Genomic DNA, 13,660 nt, shown 5'->3' with positions numbered 1-13,660 from the left:
GTTGAAAAGTGGAAGACCAGAAAGGCTAACTGATGCATAAAGGATCATACATGTAGTTAATTAGAGGCAAGACCAAGATTAGGACTCTCATTTCCTGACTCAAAGTCCAGTCTCTACTATTCTGTGATTAATCCTTTTTGTTTCAGACTTTTGCCTCAAAGGTAGATTGTACCACTTCAGAAATGTAAGTCTCCTCTTAGTTTGTGAGAACCAAAGTGTGGGATTCGTGGGAATTCCAAGGAATGAAGTTCCTCTTCAAATTGGGACCTCCTCCTTAGTGGAATCAATGAATCAGTATCAAATACCACTACAGCCTGTGCTCCTCTAGTCTTGTCCTCAGTCATATCCTCTAAAATGGGGACAAGGTGGAAGGTCGAGAGTGAGTTTTGGAAGCTAAGTCTCTGAACTTCTCCTTGACTCTGTTTCTTCAGTTAAAATGTAGACAGTCCATAGTCTAGTTAGTAGTAATGTACAATGTTAATTTCATAATTTTGACAAATTGTGCACCACTGTTATGTAAGATATTAACAATAGGTGAAACTGGGTGAAGAGTGTACAGGGGTTCTCTGTATTCTTTGCAACTTTTGTGTTAAGCTAAAATTATCCCAAAGTAAAAAATGTTCTTTAAACCAAAAAACAAAACAAAAAATTATGGTGGCAGGCACTGGATGAACCTTGAAGAATGGAGACAAGTATGTTTCTTATCAATGATGTTATCAATGCTGTAGGTGTAGATATTTTGAGACAATGGAGTTGAAATCTCAAGCTTTTCTTTGGTATTTTGTTTGGGGTGAACAACTCTTTTTGAGTACCTATAGCAGCAAATACAGTATCTCACAATTGTGTTGGGTCTCAATTGCCGCACACTCCCCATACACACACATAAACACACAGACACACTCAAACTTCTGACATTTCTCCTGATAGTCGTCAGTCACCTGTGCAACTGAGCAGTCCCACATTTCAGCCCCTTGCCAAGAAGACTGAAAAGGTCAAAGAAGTTCTCATGTTGTGGCCCTTAGCCATCATTGTCTCCCTCTGCTTTGCCTCTCCCATCCAGCCACTTGCCTTATCACTCACAAGAATCACAGTGATCTTCCACCTCTCAACCTAATGATGTCCAAGAAGATTAAGTAGGTTATCAGAGTTATGGGGTGAGGGGAAGCAAATGTTAACTATAGTATTTTCTATGCTTGGAATTTACATTAGGAACTTCTTGATCACTTTTAAAGTATTGGGTTGACCAAAAAGGTCACTGGGGTATTCCCATAAGATGGTACAGAGAAACCCGAATGAACTTTTTAGCCAGCCCAATAATATTCAGGGTCTAAATACCACGTTATTCCATGTCTACACTGTGAATTACGTTTGGATCAATCTTCTATTTTCTCTGAGATTATTTATTTTTTATTTATTTTGGGACACATTTCCCCCCTCTAAGCAGAAGTGGACACTGGAAACACAAACTTATATAGTAATGGTTTCAATAAGCACAATTAAATGATAGTTTTAAATGATTACCTCTTTATAAGCAGTGTCATATAGCAGGAAGACATGGATGTTTAAGTTAGAGAGTGATGAATTTACCTGTCAGTTATAACAGTTCCTAAAAAAAGAAGAGAAAATTGCTCAAATTCTCTGTTGGGTCTCCATCAGTTTAAAAAAAAAAAGAAGCAGAGTTATCTTGAGAGTTGGGTGAAAATGATGTTATATGAAAGAAAATGCCTAGTCCAATATTATACTTGGCCTTGAGTTGAGGTTGGCTGCTGCTGCGAATGTTGTTGGTACTCCACCATGTCCCCTAAATCTGTCTGAGTCTCATCCTTAGGGTCTGATCGATTTGCCTGAGGCATTGTCCCAAGCTGTGGAAGGCTCCTCTGATAGCGGGCATGGCACTGTGGGGAATTAATGCTCCCTATGAGCAGTCCCCAATCAACGACGGCTGAGAGATGGTGCAAATCTTCCCCTGCTCTAACAAGGGTTTGTTCTACACTGGTCCCAGCGTCTTCCAATAGGATTAAGCGCCAGTTGCCGGTAGTGGTAGCTTTCTGGATTAGGCTTGCTTCATTGGCTGCTTCCTTTCTCTGTGTTCCTTCCTTATTATCGCCTAAGGATATTTATAGTACTGGACCCAACACTTAGATTACTTACACTTAAAGGCTTCTCCGCTTCCAGAGAGGCTTAGCTAAGATGGCTTCTTTCTCCACCATGTGTATGTGTATATATATATATATATATATATATATATATATATATATATATATATATATATATATATATATAGCATAATATAAATGGCACCTTGCTTGTAAAGGCATTCACCATGCTGCAACACCAGTGCCGTTGGGTCTGTACATATAGCATGTGAAGCATTATGGCACAGCGGACATAGAATCTGGGCTGTCAAAGCACACAGATCTGGATTAAAATCCTGACTCTGCCATCTTGAACATGCATTTAATCTCTCTGAGCCTTAGTTTTCTCATCTTTAAAAATGGGGATAATAATTTCTAAGTTGTTGTAATGATTAATGAAATAATGAATCAAATGATGGATGATAATTGTACCTATTCTATAGGGTTAGTGCATATAAATAAGATAGAAGCACTCAATAAAGTATTAACTCTGTGTCAGCTTATAAAAGGAAACCCCTAACATGGGCTCCATTCTAGTTTCTAGCTAAACCCCATTACAACAGGGTTCATTCATACCAAATTAAGTAAAACACCATTTTGAATGCTAGATGTTATGATACATGTGCTAATCCTTTCTCTCTTTTCTCTATCCATATAAACTCATCTTTACACACACATATAAATCTGATTTCATAAGCTCATGTTCTACTGGATGGTTTTTCATATTACTGAAGTGTTTTATAACACTAAAGAGATTCACTATAGGCTTTCCTTTTTTCTTCCAGTTTTATTGAGATGTAATTAACATACAGCACTGTACAAGTTTAGGGTATATAGCATGATTTGACTTTCATGCATCGTGAAATGATTATCACAGTAACTTTAATGAATGAACATTCATCATCTCAAATAGATATGAAATTAAAGAAATAGAAAAAATAATTTTCCTTGTGATGAGAACACTAGTATTTACTCTCTTAACAATTTTCATATATAACATACAGCAGTGTCAATCATATTAATCATGTTGCGCATTAAATCCCTACTACTTATTTGTCTTATAACTGGAAGTTTGTGCCTTTTGACTGCCTTTATCCAATTCCACCCACCACCCTCCACCCCTGGTAACCACAATCTGATCTCTTTTCCTGTGAGTTTGTTTGTTTGTTTTTGAAATATAATTGACCTATATTAGTTCCTGTTACACAAAATAGTTATTCAATATTTCTATGCATTTCAAAATGACCTCTACAATAAGTCTAGTTATGGTATGTCACCGTACAAAGGTGTTACACAGTTATTGACTATATTCCCCACACTGTACATTTCATACCTGTGACATTTATTTTGCAATGGGAAGTTTGTACCTCTTAATCTCCCTCATATATTTCTTTCTTCCCCCCACCCTGCTTCCCTCTGGCAACCACCTGTTCTCTCCATATAGAATTCTGTTTCTGTTATGTTTGTTAATTTGTTTTGATTTTTAGATTCCATATGTAAGTGAAATCATATAATATTTGTTTTTCTCTGACTGACTTATTTCACTTAGTATAATATACTCTAAGTCCATTCATGTTGTCATATGTGGCAAGATTTCATTTTTTATGGCTAACATTCCATTGTGTGTGTGTGCACGTGCCACATATTCTTTATCCCCTCACCTATTATTGGGCACTTAAGATGCTTCCATATCTTGGCTATTGTAAATAATGCTGCAATAAACAGAGGTGCATATATAGTTTTAGAGTTTTTGTTTTCTTTGGATAAAAACCCAGGAGTGGAATTGCTGAAACATTTAGTAGTTCTGTTTTTAATTTTTTGAGGAACCTCCATGCTGTTTTCCATTTATATTCCCACCAAAAGTGCATGAGGTTTCCCTTTTCTCCACATCCTCACCAACACTTCTTGTTTCTTTTCTTTTTGGTGATAGACATTCTGACAGATGTGAGGTGATGTCTCATTGTAGTTTTGATTCACATTTCCCTGATGATTAGTGATGTTGAGCATCTTTTCCTATGCCTGTTGGCCATCTGTATGTCTTCTTTGGAGCTGTTCATATCCTCTGCCCATTTTTTAATCTGATCTTTTTTTTGATGTTGAGTTGTATTTGTTCTTTGTATATTTTGGATATTAACCTCTTCTTGAAAATATCACTTACAAATATCTTCTCCCATTCAGTAAATGGCCTTTCCATTTTGTTGATAGTTTCCTTCACTGTGAAAAAACTTTTTAGTTTGATGTAGTCCCATTTGTTTATTTTTGGTTTTGTTTCCCTTGTGTGAAGAGATGTAGCCAAAAAATATATATATTACTAAGACTGATGTCAAAGAGCTTACTGACTATATTTTCTTCTAGGAGATTTGTGGTTTCAGGTCTTATATTTAATCAATTTTGAATTTATTTTTGTGCATGGTGTGAGAGAGTAGTCCAGTTTGGTTCTTTTGAATGTAGCCATCCAGTTTTCCCAACACTATTTATTGAAGAGACTCTTTTTTCCCCATTATATATTCTTGCCCCACTTTGGAATAGAATAAATGTCCACATAAGTGTGGGTTCATTTTCTGGGCTGTCTATTTAGTTCCATTGATCTATATGTGTATTTGTGTGCTAGTACCATACTGTTTTGATTACTGTAGCTTTGACATATAGTTTGAATTCAGGGAGCATGATACCTCCCACTTTTTTTTTTTTCCTCTAAGTTGTTTTGGCTATTTGGGATCTTTTGTGCTTCCATATAAATTTTAGAATTATTCTAGTTCTGTAAAAAATGCCATTGGTATCTTGATACAGATTGTATTCAATCTGTAGATGGCCTTGGGTAATATAGTCATTTTAACAATATTAATTCTTCCAATCCATGAACATGGTATATCTTTCATCTGTTTGAATCATCTTTAATTTCTTTAATCAGGGTTTTATAGTTTTCTGAACACAGGTCTTTTACCTCCTTAGTTAGATTTATGCCTAGGTATTTTATTCTTTTTGATTCAATTGTAAATGGTATTGCTTTATTAATTTCTCTTTCTGATAGCTTGTTGTTAATGTTTAGAAATGCAACAGATTTCTGTATGTTAATTTTGTATCCTGCAACTTTACGGAATTCATTTATTATTTCTAATAGCTTTTTGGTGGTGTCTTTAAGGCTTTCTATATATAGTATCATATCATCTGCAAGCAGTGAGTTTTACTTCTTCCTTTCCAATTTGGATTCTTTTTATTTCTTTTTCTTGTCTGATTGCTGTGGCTAGGACTTCCAATATTATGTTGAATAAAAGTGGCAAGAGTGGGTATCTTGTCTTGTTCCTGATCTTAGAAGAAAAGCTTTCAATTTTTCACCACTGAGTATGAGGTTAGCTGTGGACATATCATATATGGACTTAATTATGTAGAGGTACTTTCCCTCTAAACTCACTCTGTTGAGTGTTTTCATCATAAATCATTGTTGAATTTTGTCAAAAGCTTTTTCTGAATCTATTGAGATGATCATATGATTTTTATTCTTCAGTTTGTTAATGTGATGTATCACATTGGTTGATTTGCAGATATTGAACCATCCTTGCATCCCTGGGTAAATCCCAGCTGATCATGGGGTATGATCCTGTGATATATTGGTGAATTCTTTTTGCTAATATTTTGTTGAGGAATTTTGCATCTATGTTATCAGTGATATTGGCCAGTAATTTTCTTTTTTTGTGATAACTTTGTCTGAATTTGTTATGAGTGTAATGCTTGCCTTATAGAATGAGCTCAGAAGTGTTTCTTCTGAAGTTTTGTGGAATCATTTGAGAAGGATAGATGTAAACTCTTCTCTAAATGTTTGGCAGAATTCACCTGTAAAGACATCTGGAATTTAGTTTGTTGGGAGTTTTTAAATTACTGATTCATTACTGGTAGGTTGTTCTTTTTTTGTTGGTTTTTTTTTTTTTTTTTTTTTGCAGTACTAGGGCCTCTCACTGTTGTGGCCTCTCCCATTGCGGAGCACAGGCTCCGGACGCACAGGCTCAGCGGCCATGGCTTACGGGCACAGCCGCTCCGTGGCATGTGGGACCCTCCCAGACTGGGGCATGAACCCGTGTCCCCTACATCAGCAGGCAGACCCCCAACCACTGCACCACCAGGGAAGCCCCTGTTCATATTTTTTATTTCTTCCTGGTTCAGTCTTGGGAGAGTGTACATTTCTAGGAATTTGTCTATTTCTTCTAAGTTGTCCATTTTATTAGTGTATAATTGTTCATAGTAATCTCTTATGATCTTTTATATTTCTGTGGTGTCAGTTGTAACTTCTCCTTTTTCATTTCTGATTTTATTGATTTGACCCTCTCTTTTTTTCTTGATAAGTCTGGCTAAAGATTTATCAATTTTGTTTATCTTTTCAAAGACCAGCTCTTATTTTCATTGATCTTTTCTGTTGTTTTCTTCATGTCTGTTTCATTCATTTCTGCTCTAATCTTTATGATTTCTTTCCTTCTATTAATACTAACTTTGGGTTCTGTTGTTTGTTTGTTTGTTTTTTAGTTCCTTTCATTGCAAGGCTAGAGTGTTTATCTGAGATTTTTCTTGCTTCCTGAGGTGAGCTTGTATCACTATAAACTTCCCTCTTAGAACTGCTTTTGCTGCATCCTACAGATTTTGGATAGCTGTGTTTTTGTTTTCATTTGTCTCCGGGTGTGTTTTTTTTCTGATTTGATCTGCAGTAATCCATTGATTGTGTAGTAGCTTATTGTTTAGCTTCCATGTGCTTATGTCTTTTACATTTTTTTTTCTTGTAGTTAATTTCTAGTCTCATAACGTTTTGGTTAGAAAAGGTGCTTGATATGATTTCAGTTTTCTTAAGTTTACAGAGACTTGTTTTGTGGCCTAGCATGTAATCTATCCTGGAGAATGGTCTATGTGTACTTGAAAGGAATGTGTATTCTGCTAATTTAGGATAGAATATTCTGTATATACATATTAATTGCATCTGGTCTAATGTGTCATTTAAGGCCAATGTTTTCTTATTGATTTTCTTTTTGGATAATCTCTCCTTCAATGTAAGTTGGGTGTTAAAGTCCCCTACTATTAGTGTATTACTGTCAATTTCTCCTTTTAAGTCTGTTAATATTTGCGTTATGTATTTAGGTGCTCTGATGTTGGATACATATATGTTTATAATTGTTATATCTTCTTCTTGCATTGAGCCCTTGATCATTATGCAGTGTCCTTCTTTGTCTCTTGCTACAGTCTTTGTTTTAAAGTCTATTGTGTCTGATATAAATATTGCTATCCTGGGTTTCTTTTCATTTCCATTTGCAAGGAATACCTTTTTCCATCCTCTCACTTTCAGTCTGTGTGTGTCTTTAAATCTGAAATGAGTCTCTTGTATACAGCATATACATGGGTCTTGTTTTGTATCCATTCAGCCACTCTATGTCTTGTGATTGGAAGATTTAGTCCATTCACATATAAAATAATTGTTGATATTTACGTTCTTGTCATTTTTTTAATTGTTTGCAGTTGTTTTTGTAGCTCTTTTTTGTTCCTTGTTTCTTCTTTTGCTCTCTTTCCTTGTGATTTGTTGACTGCATCTTGTGTTATGTTCGGATTACTTTCTCTTTTTTGTGAATGTATCCATTATAGACTTTTAGCTTGTGGTTACCATAAAGTTCATATGTAACACCCTGTTTATATACATGATTATTTTAATAATAGTGATCTCTTAATTTAAAAGCATTTTGACAACCTACATTTACTCCCCACCTCCATGTTTATAATTTTTGACATCATATTTTGTATCTTTTTGTTTTGTGTATCCTTTGCTACTTATTTTAAATATAGATGACTTTTAGTACCTTTGTTTTTAACCTTCCTACTAGCTTCATGCATGGTTTTACCTTTACCTTTATTTTACCTTTATTTTATATTTGCCTTTACCAGTGAGATTTTCCTCATAATTTTCATATTTCTAGCTGTGGCCTTTTCTTTTTTTCTTAGAGAAGTCCTCTTAATATTTCTTATAAAGCTGGTTTGGTGGTGCTGAACTCTTTTAGCTTTTGTTTGTCATAAAACTCTTTATCTTTCCATCAAATCTGAATGAAAGCTTGTGGGGTAGAGCTTTTTGGTTGTGGATTTTTCCCTTTCATCACTTTAAATATAGCATGCCACACCTTTCTAGCCTGCAGTTTCTGCTGAAAAATCAGCTGACTGCATTATGGGAGTTCCCTTGTATTTAACAGTTGCTTCTTATTTGCTGCTTTTAATATTCACTCTTTATCTTTAATTTTTGCCATTTTAATTGCAGTGTGCTATGGTGTGGTCCTCTTTGGGTTGGTCCTGTTTGGGACTCTCTATTCTTCCTGGAACTGGATTTACTTTCCCAGGTTAGGGTAGTTTTCAGCTATTATGACTTCAAGTATGTTTTCTGCCTTTTTCTCTCTCTCTTTTCCTTCTGGAACCCCACAATGCAAATGTTAATGTTCTTGATGTTGCCCCAGATGTCTCTTAAACTGTCCACTTTCTTTTCATTCTTCTTTTTTTCTTTTTTTCTCTTCTGTTTCAGTGATTTCCACTACTCTGTCTTCCAGCTTTCTGATCCATTCCTTTGTATCATTTAATCTACTATTGATTCCTTCTAGTGTATTTTTTCTTTCAATTATGTTATTCTTCATCTGTTTGGTTCTTCTTTATATTTTCTAACTCTTTATTATAAACTTCTAACTTCTCACTCTGTTCATCCAATTTTCTCCCACGTTCTTTGAACATCTTAATAATTATTACCTTCAACTCTTCATCAGGTAGACTCCTTGTCTCACTTAGTTCTTCTGATGTTTTATCTTGTCCCTTCATTTGGAACATATTCCTCTTTTGTCTCATTTTGCCTAATTTGCTGGTTTTATTTCTATGTATTTGGTAGGTTGGTTACTTTTCCTGGCCTTGGGGAGGTGGCCTTTGGCAGGAAATGTCCTATGCATCCCAGCAGCACATTCCCCTCTGGTCACCAGAGCTATATGCTCTTGGGGTGCCCCTGTATGGGTTGTGTGAGTCCTTTTCTTCTGGCAGGCTCACTACTGTGGGTGGTCTGGTAGGTGTGGCTGGCCCTCAGTCTGGTTGGTTGCATTTTGTGGAGGTTGCTGGCTACTGATGGATGGGGCCAGGTCCCAGAGTGGTTGCAGGCTCAAGGGGTCTTAAGGCAGCCAACCTGCTTGTAGGTGAGACTGTGTCCCTGCCAGCCTAGTTGCTTGGCCTGAGGTGTCCCAGTACTGGTGTTGACAGGCTGGTGGTTGGGGCTGGGTCCCAACACTAATAAGCTAGAGGGAGGATTCCAAAGTGGTACTTTGCCAGCAACAGCGTCCTTGTGGTAGAACAAGTTCCCCAGAATGTCTGCCTCCAACATCTTTGACCCCAGGGTGAGCTCCAAGATCAGCAGGTGTGTCTGACCCAGACTCCTTTCAAATGACTACTTCTGCACTGGGTCCTGGAATGTGTGAGAATTTGTGCGTGCCCTTTAAGAGTGGAGTCTCTATTTCCCACAGCCCTCTGGCTTTCCTGAAAGTAAGCCCCACTGTCCTTCAAAGCCAAATGTTCTGGGTGCTCATTTTCCCAGTGCAGGATCCCCAGGCTGGGGAGCCTGAGGTGGGACTCTGACCCTTCACTCCTTGGGGAGAACCTCTGAAATTGTAATTATCCTCCCGTTTGTGGGTTACCCATCTGTGGGTATGGGTCTTGACTATACCCCATCTCCACCCCTCCTACCCATCTCATTGTGGTTCCTTTTTTACATCTTTAGTTAAAGAAGATCTTTTCTTCTAGTCTTCTACACTTTTGCATTAAAGTTGCTCTGTAAGTATTTGTCATTTTGGTGTGCCCGTGTAAGGAAGTGATCTCAGGATCTTCCTATTCTGCCATCGTGGCCACACCCTCCCATAGGCTTTCCTTAAATAACATGCTTCTATTCCTTTCATTAAAGCTAAAATATCTGTTAATTTACCAAATACTAATATAAACTAAACTTTTCAGGAACACATCTATTGTATAAAGCAGGTCACACCTGTACAAACTGTGAATGTAAACATATGCACCATAAAAGTAAGTATATTACTGTATGAAACCTAGATTAAAATAAAAAGAAACTCCTGTTTAGAGTTAAAAGTATGTAATTAAGCAAATACTGGTTAAGTCTGCAATGAAAAGTATATGGATTGAATTATCATGCTTAATTATAGGCTCTTCTGGGCGTGGTCATTAAGAGTCATTCTATCTTTGAAATTGATATTTATTTCATAAATCTCCTCTGTTTTATTCATCTAATCTATTTTGGTGATGACAGGATTATTTTACGATATCTTTTGTTTTTATCAGATGGCAGTGTATCCAGTATATTTAGATTCTACTTCATTTTGTGTATGCTTTTTCCTTCAAAATTTAGGGGAAAAAAATCAAGCAAAAGCAGACAGACTGTTCTAGGACATCCCTTTAGAGATGGGTTTCTCTAGATTAAAAAAAGATTGGCTTCCAAATTGGTTAAATTGCTTCTTCTGTACAGTACAGTGACATGCTGTCTTGTTACAGTGGAACATGTGCTCTCATTTCGGACAAGCTGTTCTGTGAAAAAGTTTTTTTTTAGCCCCCAGAGCCCATCCCCGGATTTGTGGGTGTTACCTCCTTTCCGTGTTACCAAGTTTTTTTTATCATCATTATTGCTTGTGCTCCAATAGCTGCAACACAGTTTAGTAACAACCCTTCTTAAAAAACAAGATGCTTCTGAAAATAGACAGAACAGTTGGCTAGACAGAAAAGATATATCAACAAAAGTAGGTCTGTTGTTTGTCTGTGTTTTGCTCCCTAAATCGCTTCTGAGACAGTTTCACACATATGTAAATGAACAGGAATTGAGTGAGAGTATAATCTAATATAATCCTTATGACCTATCACAAAATTTTATCCTATTTTATTAAGAAAATCAAATTCTATGAAACTGATTTGGTTTGGAGAATTTTTAAACATTTTACTTTGTTACAATTAAGGAATTTAATCAAAGGTTTTGGCTGGGTTTGTTTGGTTTTATTTTTCTAATGAGAAAACTTGAGGTTCTGTAAGCAAATTCAAGATCAGTAGATGGGTCCAGTTTTTTAATTCATGACCTGATTTTATAGCTGATTCAGCTGAGAGGAAGCAGTGGCTTTACTGTGTGTGGTGGTGTTTTTCTCATTCCTCTGTGCATCAAATAAAAAAATTAGTCATGCAATATTTACTCTCTGGGCAAAATGACATTTTTCAGCTGCTCAGACTTCCCCAGAATTAGTGGGAATGACCAACATGGAACAAAGGGGCAAGCCCCTCTAATCACTTCATTTTTGAGCAGAAACATGACATCACTTTCAGAGCACTGCTTGGAAGGCACTTGAGAAATAGCCAACCCACCAGCCATTCAACATCTTGTAGTTGGCCGTACTTGACAAGGCTTGGGTCAAATGCCTGTAAGAACACTCTTCTGCAGAAATCAGCATCCTGCGTACAATGATTTATTCAGATGTCATCTCTGCTTCCTGATTTTACTTGTCTTGACTCTCCCCTGACAGTGCATACAAATACACCAGTAATATTTTTTAAATGCACATGTGCTTTGCTTTTGTGATATCTCTTTAATTAACCTTGGATAACCTGTCTTTATATCTAAATCTTTTTCCATACAGGATTAAACCAGGTTTTACCAAATCATGCTTTATCACTTCCTCCTTCCCTTCACTTAAAATTCTAGAGCAGAACTCTTTAATCTGGGCCCTTGGACCCAGCCTGTAGGAAAAGGCCATGAACCACCTGAAAATGTACACAAAATTGTGTGTGTGTCTCCATGTGTGCTTTGTCCTGAGAAAAGGAGCATGTCTTTCTTCAGGTTCACAAATAGGTGTATAACTCCCCCAGTTTTAAACTACTGTCACCTAGATTTCCTCCCTGTCATTTCTATTAGTTAAGAAATGCTCAGTTCTATCAGATGGCACCCTTGGGTTCTACTGAGTACACTTACTCACCACCTTCCTTTTCTATTATGACTCACTCCTGATTTCATATTTCCTCTTATTTTCTGAATTTTGTACTTTCTCTGTTCCAATTTAAGTAACATGAGAAAGAGAAAAGAGATATTATATACTAATATAATATCTGCCACTAACAGGGGTTGGCATTTCTTCATGTGGCATCTCATTTAATCCCACTGCAACTGTACAAGTTAGATAGTGTCCGTATTTCTACAAATGAGAAAATGAAGCTCAGAGAAGTTAGTCATTCCCAAAGATGGAAGGAAAAGTCCAGATTTAATGGAAGAGTCCAGATTTAAATCTGTGTTTGAATGTGGAGTTTATTCCTTCACGAAGCCTTTCCAGACAGAATAAATGGTCATAGCTTACTAATGGTGTCAGCTTTCATAATGTGTAATTTTCATTTTATTATTATTCTCTATCATCAAAAAATACATTCATTATACTTTGTGCAGAGATCTATACAAATTTATAAATGCTCATGTGTTGCTATATTGCATCTGTGTTGTCATATTATTGCAGAGGGCAAGAACAATTTATATGTTCATTAATTCTTTCACTTTTAGAAATAATATTTATTAAACTCTACTATTGTTAGGGGCTTTGCTAAGTTCTGGAATGATGGTTCTAAGTTCTATCTTCACATCAGGTTCTACTGGGGAACTTTTTAAAAATATCAGTACCTGAACTCGGAACCAGAAATTTCAATTCAGTACATGGAGGTGGCACTTGGACAGTGTATTTTTAAAATGCTTTCCCAGCTGTAGTCAGCATTGAGAACTACTGTTCTAGAAGGTGACTTTGCGAAGTCGAGGGACTTTAGTCCCCTAGATCTGCAGCATCAGCATCACGTGGGAACCTATTACAAAGGGAAATTCTCAACCCTTCTCCCCAACCTTCCCATGTGCTGTACCAGAAACTCCAGGGATAGGACCTGGCTGTCTCTAACAAGCTGTCTAGATATTTCAGAGGCAAGCTAATTGTTGAGAAATACTTCTCTAGAGACAAGATAAATGAGACAGAGTACTTGCCACTGAGCATTTCTGTTTGATCTCAAGGAACCCAGTTGTTTCAAATCTGCATTTTAATTACCTAGCACAGTTGCATAATCTGTAACTTTAGTTGATAATGACAGCATTATTACTACTTAAACAATGTAATGACTTTCCATCTCTTCTTGGGCAGCCATTAAATGAAGTGTTAATAAGGAAAGAGTGGTCAATGCCTAACATCCCTTAACAAAAGTCTCATGGACCTTATGGGTTGAGCTGAATTGCCATAGTGTTTCATAACACACACACACACACACACAGAATTTTTAAATATAAAATTTTAAAGAGAAAATAAAGAGAAAATATTTCCAGTAAAGGATTTTAAAGTGGTCTTTGTGTTGTGTTTTCATTGTATTATTATTAATATTATACTGGCTATTTCCCATCTTTATTAACATAGCTTTATTACAGCTTTATGATAGTATAATTGATATACAATAAAATGCACATATTTGAAGCATTT

General features: G+C 36.3%; 1 protein-coding gene across 1 annotated transcript in view; it reads left to right on the top strand.

Annotated features, from left to right (window-relative positions):
- KCNH8 (potassium voltage-gated channel subfamily H member 8) overlaps positions 1 to 13,660 on the top strand; it is a 387,731-nt gene that overhangs the window by 284,004 nt on the left and 90,067 nt on the right. The gene's annotated exons all lie outside the window — the stretch shown is intronic.

Source organism: Pseudorca crassidens, chromosome 5, assembly GCF_039906515.1.
Source record: "Pseudorca crassidens isolate mPseCra1 chromosome 5, mPseCra1.hap1, whole genome shotgun sequence".
Taxonomy (NCBI): Eukaryota; Metazoa; Chordata; class Mammalia; order Artiodactyla; family Delphinidae; genus Pseudorca; species Pseudorca crassidens.
Note: the sequence above shows the minus strand (reverse complement) of the source record. Positions and strands in the feature narration are given on the sequence as shown.